The following is a 10311-nucleotide window of genomic DNA, read 5'->3' as shown; positions in this document are numbered from 1 at the left end:
AATGCCCCATGACTCTCGTCATCACAATTATCCATGGTCTTCTCATCACAATGCTCCATGACCTTTGTCATCACAATGATCAATACACTTGTCATCAGAATGCTCCCTGACACTTGTTGTCTGTATGCTCCATGAACCCTGTCATGGCAAGGCTCCATGCCTTTTTCATCACAATGATCCATGCCATTTTCATCACAATGCTCCAAGACCCATGTAATCACAATGCTCCATGCCCTGGTCATCACAAAGCTCAATGACGCATGCCATCAGAATGCTCCTTGGTCTTCTCCTCACAATGTTCCATGCCCTTGTCATCACAATGTTCCATGACCCCTGTAATCACTATGCTCCATGCCCATTTTCATCAGTATGCTCAATGAGACTTGTCATCACAAGGCTCCATAGATTTGTCATCACAATGCACCATTCCCTTGTCATCAAAATGCTCCATGACTTGTCATCACAAAGCTCCATGACCCTTGGCATCACAATGCTCCATGTCATTGTCATCACAATGCTCCATGAACCCTCTCATCCCATTGCTCCATGTCCTTGTCATCACAAAGCTCCATGACAGTTGTCATCACAATGCTCGATGCCCTTCTCATCAAAATGCTCCATGCCCTTTTCATCACAATCCTCCATGACCCATGTATCAAAGGGTTCCATGCCCTTGTCATCAGAATGCTCCATGCCCACTCTCATCACAATAATCCATGAAATATTTCAGGCCAATGCTCAATGTCCTTCTCATCACAATCCTCCATTACATCTGTCATAACAATGCTCCATGATCCCTGCCATCACAGTGTTCCACGGCCTTGTCATCACAAGGCTCCATGAACCTTGTCATCACAATGCTCCCAGACCCCTGTAATCACAATGTTCCATGCCCATTTCATCACAAAGCTCCATGACACATGTCATCAGAATGTTCCATGGCTTTCTCATCACAATGCTCCATGCCCTTGTCATCACAATGCTCCAAGACCACTGTAATCACAATGCTCCATGCCCCTTTGCATCTCAATGATCCATGAACCCTGTCATCACAATGCACCATGCCCATCATCATAATGCTTCAGGCTATTGTCATCACAATGAAATCAAAATTCTCCATGACCTTTGTCATCATAATGCTCCAAACCCTTGTGATCACAATGTTCCATAACACTTATCATCACAACACCCCATGACGCTCATCATCACAATTATCCATGGTCTTCTCATCACAATGCTCCATGACCTTTGTCATCACAATGCACAATACATTTGTCATCACAATGCTCCCTGAAACTTGTCGTCAGTATGCTCCTTGAACCCTGTCATGACAAGGCTCCATGCCTTTTTCATCACAATGATCCCTGCCCTTTTCATCACAATGCTCCAAGATCACTGTAATCACAATGCTCCATGTTCTTGTCATCACAAAACTCCATGAAGCATGTCATCAGAATGCTCCATGTCCTTCTCATCACAATGCTCCATGCCCTAGTCATCACAATGCTCCAAGACCCCTGTAATCACAATGCTCCATGCCCCTTTTCATCAGAATGCTCCGTGAGACTTGTCATCACAAGTCTCCATGATCATCTCATCACAATGCTCCAGGAACTTGTCATCACCATTCTCCATTCCCTTGGCATCACAATGCTCCATGACCCCTGTCATCACAATAATCCATTAACATATTCAGCCCAACCCTCCACGACCTACACATCACAATGCTCCATGGCCAATATCATCACAATGCTCCATGACCACTCTCATCAAAACACTCCATGACTCCTGACAACACAATGATCCGGGACTCTTGTCATCACAATGCTCCATTCCCTACTCATCACTATGTTCCATGACCCCTGTCATCACAACACTCCATGAACATTTTCAGCCCAATGCGCCATGACCCTTGTCATCACAATGATCCATGCCCTTGTCATCCCAATACTTCATGACCCCTGTATTCACAATGCTCCGTGACGCTTGTCTTCACAGTGCACCATGACACCTGTCATCACAATGCTCCATGCATTTGTCAGCAAAATGCTACATGACCTTGTCATTACAATGCTCTATGTGCTTGTCATCACAATACTCCATTTCCATTGTCATCACAATCCTCCATGAACCTTGGGATCACATTGCTTCATGCCCTTGTCATCACAATGCTCCATGCTCCTTGAAATCAAAATGATCCATGACCTCTGCCATCACAATGCTCCAAAACATTGTGATCACAATGTTCCATAACGCTTGTCATCACAACGCTCCATGAAGCCTGCCATCACAATACTCCATGCTCTTTTCATCACAATGGTCCATGACCTTTGTCATCACAATTCTCAATATACATGTCATCACAATGCTCCCTGACACTTATCATCTGGATGCTCCTTGAACCCTGTCACGAAAAGGCTCCATGCCTTTTTCATCTCAATGCCCCATGCCATTTTTATCACAATGCTCCATGCCATTGTCATCAAAATACTCCACAAGCTTGTCATCAGAATGCTCCATGACCCTTGTCATCACAATTCTCCATGCACTTGTCAGCACAATGCTCCCTCACCCATGTCATCACAATGCTCCAAGCCATTGTCATCACAATATTCCATTACTTTTGTCATCACAATCCTCCATGACACTTGGCATCACAATGTTCCATGCCATTGTCATCACAATGGGCCATTACATATGTCATCACAATGCTCCCTGACACCTCTCTTCACAATACGGCATGACCTGGTCATCACAATGCTCCATGCCCTTTTCAACACAATGTGCCATTCCAACTGTCATCACAACAATCCATGAAATTTATTAGACTAATGTTCCATGTCCTTGTCATCACAATGCTCCACACCCTTGTTATCAAAATGCTCCCTGACCCCTGTCATCACAATGCTCCGTGACTCCAGTCATCACAATGATTCATGACCTTTGTCATCACAATGGTCCATGCCCTCGTCATCAACAGTCTCTGTGACCATTTTAACCACAATGCTCCATGAACTTTTCATCACAATGCTCTTTGAACCTTATCATCACAATGCTCCATGCCTTTCTCAGCACAATGCTCCATGAACCTTGTCATCACAATGCTCCATGCGCTTGTCAGCACAATGCTCCATGACACATGTCATCACAATGCACCATGCGCTTGTCATCACAGTGCTCTACAATCTTGTCATCACAATGGTCCATGCACTTCTCATCAAAATGCACGCTCACCACTGATATCACAGTGCTACATCACTATTTGTCACAATACTCCCTCACCCCTGGCATCACAATTTCCCATGACTCCTGTCATTACATTGCTACATGCAATCATCATCACAATGTTCGATGAACCCTGACATCACAATGTTCCATAACACCTCTCATCAAAATGTTCCATGACACTTTTCATCAAATTGCTCCATGACCCTGTCATCACAATTCTCCCTGACCTTCTCATCAAAATGCACAACGCCCTTGCCATCAAAATGCTCCATGACCTTTGTCATCACAATGATCCATGACCCTTTGCATCACAATGCTCCATATAATTGTCATCACAATGCTCCATGAACACTCTCATCACATTGCTCCATGCCCTTGTCTTCACAAAGCTCCATGACACATGTCATCAGAATGCTCCATGGCCTTCTCATCACAATGGTCCATGCCCTTGCCATCACAATGCACCATTACCTCTGTCATAACAATGCTCCTTGACCCCTGCCCTCACGATGTTCCATGGACTTGTCATCACAAGGCTCCATGACCATTCTCATCACAACAATCCACAAACCCTGTAATCACAATGCTCCATGCCCCTTTTCATCTCAATGATCCATGAACCCTGTCATCACAAGGCACCATGCCCATCATCATAATGCTTCATGCTATTGTCATCACAATGAAATAAAAATGCTCCATGACCTCTGTCATAACAATGTTCCAAACCCTTGTGATCACCATATTCCATATCACTTGTCATCACAATGCCCCATGACTCTCGTCATCACAATTATCCATGGTCTTCTCATCACAATGCTCCATGACCTTTGTCATCACAATGATCAATACACTTGTCATCAGAATGCTCCCTGACACTTGTTGTCTGTATGCTCCATGAACCCTGTCATGGCAAGGCTCCATGCCTTTTTCATCACAATGATCCATGCCATTTTCATCACAATGCTCCAAGACCCATGTAATCACAATGCTCCATGCCCTGGTCATCACAAAGCTCAATGACGCATGCCATCAGAATGCTCCTTGGTCTTCTCCTCACAATGTTCCATGCCCTTGTCATCACAATGTTCCATGACCCCTGTAATCACTATGCTCCATGCCCATTTTCATCAGTATGCTCAATGAGACTTGTCATCACAAGGCTCCATAGATTTGTCATCACAATGCACCATTCCCTTGTCATCAAAATGCTCCATGACTTGTCATCACAAAGCTCCATGACCCTTGGCATCACAATGCTCCATGTCATTGTCATCACAATGCTCCATGAACCCTCTCATCCCATTGCTCCATGTCCTTGTCATCACAAAGCTCCATGACAGTTGTCATCACAATGCTCGATGCCCTTCTCATCAAAATGCTCCATGCCCTTTTCATCACAATCCTCCATGACCCATGTATCAAAGGGTTCCATGCCCTTGTCATCAGAATGCTCCATGCCCACTCTCATCACAATAATCCATGAAATATTTCAGGCCAATGCTCAATGTCCTTCTCATCACAATCCTCCATTACATCTGTCATAACAATGCTCCATGATCCCTGCCATCACAGTGTTCCACGGCCTTGTCATCACAAGGCTCCATGAACCTTGTCATCACAATGCTCCCAGACCCCTGTAATCACAATGTTCCATGCCCATTTCATCACAAAGCTCCATGACACATGTCATCAGAATGTTCCATGGCTTTCTCATCACAATGCTCCATGCCCTTGTCATCACAATGCTCCAAGACCACTGTAATCACAATGCTCCATGCCCCTTTGCATCTCAATGATCCATGAACCCTGTCATCACAATGCACCATGCCCATCATCATAATGCTTCAGGCTATTGTCATCACAATGAAATCAAAATTCTCCATGACCTTTGTCATCATAATGCTCCAAACCCTTGTGATCACAATGTTCCATAACACTTATCATCACAACACCCCATGACGCTCATCATCACAATTATCCATGGTCTTCTCATCACAATGCTCCATGACCTTTGTCATCACAATGCACAATACATTTGTCATCACAATGCTCCCTGAAACTTGTCGTCAGTATGCTCCTTGAACCCTGTCATGACAAGGCTCCATGCCTTTTTCATCACAATGATCCCTGCCCTTTTCATCACAATGCTCCAAGATCACTGTAATCACAATGCTCCATGTTCTTGTCATCACAAAACTCCATGAAGCATGTCATCAGAATGCTCCATGTCCTTCTCATCACAATGCTCCATGCCCTAGTCATCACAATGCTCCAAGACCCCTGTAATCACAATGCTCCATGCCCCTTTTCATCAGAATGCTCCGTGAGACTTGTCATCACAAGTCTCCATGATCATCTCATCACAATGCTCCAGGAACTTGTCATCACCATTCTCCATTCCCTTGGCATCACAATGCTCCATGACCCCTGTCATCACAATAATCCATTAACATATTCAGCCCAACCCTCCACGACCTACACATCACAATGCTCCATGGCCAATATCATCACAATGCTCCATGACCACTCTCATCAAAACACTCCATGACTCCTGACAACACAATGATCCGGGACTCTTGTCATCACAATGCTCCATTCCCTACTCATCACTATGTTCCATGACCCCTGTCATCACAACACTCCATGAACATTTTCAGCCCAATGCGCCATGACCCTTGTCATCACAATGATCCATGCCCTTGTCATCCCAATACTTCATGACCCCTGTATTCACAATGCTCCGTGACGCTTGTCTTCACAGTGCACCATGACACCTGTCATCACAATGCTCCATGCATTTGTCAGCAAAATGCTACATGACCTTGTCATTACAATGCTCTATGTGCTTGTCATCACAATACTCCATTTCCATTGTCATCACAATCCTCCATGAACCTTGGGATCACATTGCTTCATGCCCTTGTCATCACAATGCTCCATGCTCCTTGAAATCAAAATGATCCATGACCTCTGCCATCACAATGCTCCAAAACATTGTGATCACAATGTTCCATAACACTTGTCATCACAACGCTCCATGAAGCCTGCCATCACAATACTCCATGCTCTTTTCATCACAATGGTCCATGACCTTTGTCATCACAATTCTCAATATACATGTCATCACAATGCTCCCTGACACTTATCATCTGGATGCTCCTTGAACCCTGTCACGAAAAGGCTCCATGCCTTTTTCATCTCAATGCCCCATGCCATTTTCATCACAATGCTCCATGCCATTGTCATCAAAATACTCCACAAGCTTGTCATCAGAATGCTCCATGACCCTTGTCATCACAATTCTCCATGCACTTGTCAGCACAATGCTCCCTCACCCATGTCATCACAGTGCTCCAAGCCATTGTCATCACAATATTCCATTACATTTGTCATCACAATCCTCCATGACACTTGGCATCACAATGTTCCATGCCATTGTCATCACAATGGGCCATTACATATGTCATCACAATGCTCCCTGACACCTCTCTTCACAATACTGCATGACCTGGTCATCACAATGCTCCATGCCCTTTTCAACACAATGCGCCATTCCAACTGTCATCACAACAATCCATGAAATTTATTAGACTAATGTTCCATGTCCTTGTCATCACAATGCTCCACGCCCTTGTTATCAAAATGCTCCCTGACCCCTGTCATCACAATGCTCCGTGACTCCAGTCATCACAATGATTCATGACCTTTGTCATCACAATGGTCCATGCCCTCGTCATCAACAGTCTCTGTGACCATTTTAACCACAATGCTCCATGAACTTTTCATCACAATGCTCTTTGACCCTTATCATCACAATGCTCTATGCCTTTCTCAGCACAATGCTCCATGAACCTTGTCATCACAATGCTCCATGCGCTTGTCAGCACAATGCTCCATGACACATGTCATCACAATGCACCATGCGCTTGTCATCACAGTGCTCTACAATCTTGTCATCACAATGGTCCATGCACTTCTCATCAAAATGCACTCTCACCACTGATATCACAGTGCTACATCACTATTTGTCACAATACTCCCTCACCCCTGGCATCACAATTTCCCATGACTCCTGTCATTACATTGCTACATGCAATCATCATCACAATGTTCGATGAACCCTGACATCACAATGTTCCATAACACCTCTCATCAAAATGTTCCATGACACTTTTCATCAAATTGCTCCATGACCCTGTCATCACAATTCTCCCTGACCTTCTCATCAAAATGCACAACGCCCTTGCCATCAAAATGCTCCATGACCTTTGTCATCACAATGATCCATGACCCTTTGCATCACAATGCTCCATATAATTGTCATCACAATGCTCCATGAACACTCTCATCACATTGCTCCATGCCCTTGTCTTCACAAAGCTCCATGACACATGTCATCAGAATGCTCCATGGCCTTCTCATCACAATGGTCCATGCCCTTGCCATCACAATGCACCATTACCTCTGTCATAACAATGCTCCTTGACCCCTGCCCTCACGATGTTCCATGGACTTGTCATCACAAGGCTCCATGACCATTCTCATCACAACAATCCACAAACCCTGTAATCACAATGCTCCATGCCCCTTTTCATCTCAATGATCCATGAACCCTGTCATCACAAGGCACCATGCCCATCATCATAATGCTTCATGCTATTGTCATCACAATGAAATAAAAATGCTCCATGACCTCTGTCATAACAATGTTCCAAACCCTTGTGATCACCATATTCCATATCACTTGTCATCACAATGCCCCATGACTCTCGTCATCACAATTATCCATGGTCTTCTCATCACAATGCTCCATGACCTTTGTCATCACAATGATCAATACACTTGTCATCAGAATGCTCCCTGACACTTGTTGTCTGTATGCTCCATGAACCCTGTCATGGCAAGGCTCCATGCCTTTTTCATCACAATGATCCATGCCATTTTCATCACAATGCTCCAAGACCCATGTAATCACAATGCTCCATGCCCTGGTCATCACAAAGCTCAATGACGCATGCCATCAGAATGCTCCTTGGTCTTCTCCTCACAATGTTCCATGCCCTTGTCATCACAATGTTCCATGACCCCTGTAATCACTATGCTCCATGCCCATTTTCATCAGTATGCTCAATGAGACTTGTCATCACAAGGCTCCATAGATTTGTCATCACAATGCACCATTCCCTTGTCATCAAAATGCTCCATGACTTGTCATCACAAAGCTCCATGACCCTTGGCATCACAATGCTCCATGTCATTGTCATCACAATGCTCCATGAACCCTCTCATCCCATTGCTCCATGTCCTTGTCATCACAAAGCTCCATGACAGTTGTCATCACAATGCTCGATGCCCTTCTCATCAAAATGCTCCATGCCCTTTTCATCACAATCCTCCATGACCCATGTATCAAAGGGTTCCATGCCCTTGTCATCAGAATGCTCCATGCCCACTCTCATCACAATAATCCATGAAATATTTCAGGCCAATGCTCAATGTCCTTCTCATCACAATCCTCCATTACATCTGTCATAACAATGCTCCATGATCCCTGCCATCACAGTGTTCCACGGCCTTGTCATCACAAGGCTCCATGAACCTTGTCATCACAATGCTCCCAGACCCCTGTAATCACAATGTTCCATGCCCATTTCATCACAAAGCTCCATGACACATGTCATCAGAATGTTCCATGGCTTTCTCATCACAATGCTCCATGCCCTTGTCATCACAATGCTCCAAGACCACTGTAATCACAATGCTCCATGCCCCTTTGCATCTCAATGATCCATGAACCCTGTCATCACAATGCACCATGCCCATCATCATAATGCTTCAGGCTATTGTCATCACAATGAAATCAAAATTCTCCATGACCTTTGTCATCATAATGCTCCAAACCCTTGTGATCACAATGTTCCATAACACTTATCATCACAACACCCCATGACGCTCATCATCACAATTATCCATGGTCTTCTCATCACAATGCTCCATGACCTTTGTCATCACAATGCACAATACATTTGTCATCACAATGCTCCCTGAAACTTGTCGTCAGTATGCTCCTTGAACCCTGTCATGACAAGGCTCCATGCCTTTTTCATCACAATGATCCCTGCCCTTTTCATCACAATGCTCCAAGATCACTGTAATCACAATGCTCCATGTTCTTGTCATCACAAAACTCCATGAAGCATGTCATCAGAATGCTCCATGTCCTTCTCATCACAATGCTCCATGCCCTAGTCATCACAATGCTCCAAGACCCCTGTAATCACAATGCTCCATGCCCCTTTTCATCAGAATGCTCCGTGAGACTTGTCATCACAAGTCTCCATGATCATCTCATCACAATGCTCCAGGAACTTGTCATCACCATTCTCCATTCCCTTGGCATCACAATGCTCCATGACCCCTGTCATCACAATAATCCATTAACATATTCAGCCCAACCCTCCACGACCTACACATCACAATGCTCCATGGCCAATATCATCACAATGCTCCATGACCACTCTCATCAAAACACTCCATGACTCCTGACAACACAATGATCCGGGACTCTTGTCATCACAATGCTCCATTCCCTACTCATCACTATGTTCCATGACCCCTGTCATCACAACACTCCATGAACATTTTCAGCCCAATGCGCCATGACCCTTGTCATCCCAATACTTCATGACCCCTGTATTCACAATGCTCCGTGACGCTTGTCTTCACAGTGCACCATGACACCTGTCATCACAATGCTCCATGCATTTGTCAGCAAAATGCTACATGACCTTGTCATTACAATGCTCTATGTGCTTGTCATCACAATACTCCATTTCCATTGTCATCACAATCCTCCATGAACCTTGGGATCACATTGCTTCATGCCCTTGTCATCACAATGCTCCATGCTCCTTGAAATCAAAATGATCCATGACCTCTGCCATCACAATGCTCCAAAACATTGTGATCACAATGTTCCATAACACTTGTCATCACAACGCTCCATGAAGCCTGCCATCACAATACTCCATGCTCTTTTCATCACAATGGTCCATGACCTTTGTCATCACAATTCTCAATATA

This window comes from Mesoplodon mirus (genome assembly GCF_964341445.2).
Source record: "Mesoplodon mirus genome assembly, contig: HAP1_SCAFFOLD_29, whole genome shotgun sequence".
Classification (NCBI taxonomy): Eukaryota; Metazoa; Chordata; class Mammalia; order Artiodactyla; family Ziphiidae; genus Mesoplodon; species Mesoplodon mirus.
Note: the sequence above shows the minus strand (reverse complement) of the source record.